The sequence below is a fragment of the Marmota marmota genome, unplaced genomic scaffold, assembly GCF_001458135.2.
Source record: "Marmota marmota marmota unplaced genomic scaffold, marMar, whole genome shotgun sequence".
NCBI classification, from domain to species: Eukaryota; Metazoa; Chordata; class Mammalia; order Rodentia; family Sciuridae; genus Marmota; species Marmota marmota.
In genome coordinates this window covers 841,340-843,156 of record NW_025999924.1, presented here as the reverse complement: position 1 = coordinate 843,156, position 1,817 = coordinate 841,340, and positions in this window count along the sequence as shown.

Here is a 1,817-nt window from a genome sequence, read left to right as displayed (position 1 = left end):
CCACCTTCCCTTCCTTCAACCGCCCCCTAGCCCCCTCCCACTCTCTGCTCGGCCGTCTCTGTACATGAGTCTGGAGAATCAAATTGGAAATTCTTCACAGTTTTTCCTACAATCTAATCCTCACTCCAAGGGAGAAGAGTATAAAAGAAGCTTCCTTCTTTGCTTGAATGTTTTAGAGTTTGACCAATTTTTGTTGTTGGACTGTGTGGAATTGGTAATAAGTACCACTGAAATAAATTATAGATAAAAGTAGGACCGCAGATTAGAAGCACAAAATGTCCCAAGACAAGCATAACAGATAGAATAAGAGCCAGACAACTAATCTCAGCCTGCTATCCACAGTGTGGAGGCTGTATTTTCTTGACACAAGATCAGAAGGTGGTTAATGCTTTAGGACTGAATTTAAAATTCCAAATGTGAATAAGTGAATAGAACAAGGTTCTCTTTAATAATTTCTGGCTAGGGTTGATTGCCACCCCCAAGGAAATGCATGTATTAATATTGTAAATTAACCTCTGACAGAGGCAGAAAGAAACCCAAGAATGTCAAAATTTTCTACAGGGCAATCCATGTGCTTTCTGATTAGAACCTAGTGATTCTTAGCCCTTTACATGTTTGAATCATGTGTGAAACCACACCTTGCCCTAGACCAATTAAATCAATTGGCCTCATTCTAAACCAACTAAATCAGAAAAATGCCACTTTGGTATCTTTCCATAATTCTTCAGTTGATTCCAGGGTGTACTGTGGAAGCAACCTTGATGCCCTTCAATAGATGAATGGATAAAGAAACTGTGGTCTATATAAACAATGGAATATTACTAATCATTAAAAGAGAATAAAATTATGGCATTTTCAGGTAAATGGATGAAGCTGGAGAATATCATGCTAAGTGAAGTAAGCCAATCCCCCCAAACCAAAGGCTGAATGTTTTCTCTGATAAGTGGATGCTGATCCATAAGGGTGGGGGGCATGGGAGGAATGGAGGAAATTTAGATAGGGTAAATAAAGGGGAGGGAGGGAAAGGGAGGGGGCATGGGGGTAAGAAAGATAGTGGAATGAGATGGACACCATTACCCTAGATACATGCACGAAGACACGAATGGTGTGACTCTACATTGTGTACAACCAGAGAAATGAAAAATCATGCTCTATATGTGTACTATAGATTGAAATGCATTCTGCTGTCATGTATAACAAATTAGAATAAGTAAATAAATATATAAAAAAAGAACCATTGGCTTAACTTGTGGATGGGACAGCTGATCTCAACTTTTGTGAATATCCTTCTCCTTACAAAGGAAAAGGATGATTCTGGGCACAAAGTCTGATTATTAAGAACCCATGTGGAGAGAGAACATGGCGGTGAGAGGGGAGGCAGCGCTTTCAGTACCTCCTCAACAACGGGGTCAGAGAGATGCATGGATACGCTTAGATACGACCTGCTGAGAAACTCCTAGCAAAATTCCACTAAAGAGAGATCGGCCGGGAATCGGTAGGATTTTTGGAGGTGACAGTCTGCGCTAGACGAGTGAATCTCCGCCACACAGCGCAGAGGTCCAGACCCGCCAGCCGCTGCCCGCGCGACTCGGCGACTGTCGGCTGCCTGCACCGGCCCCCGCGTCAGGGCGGATAGCCTCCGAGGTGCAGCGCAGCAGGAGCGGTGCAGGGACTCTAGGAAGAGGTCTCTCGCCAAGCCTTCATGAAATAGCAAACCGGGAGCTGAAACCAACCAGAAACAGACCAGTCCCACCCCTCCCTTCGGACACTCTGGCAAGGAGCCTGGGGCCCGCCATAGCAGAGTGGTGACATCACCA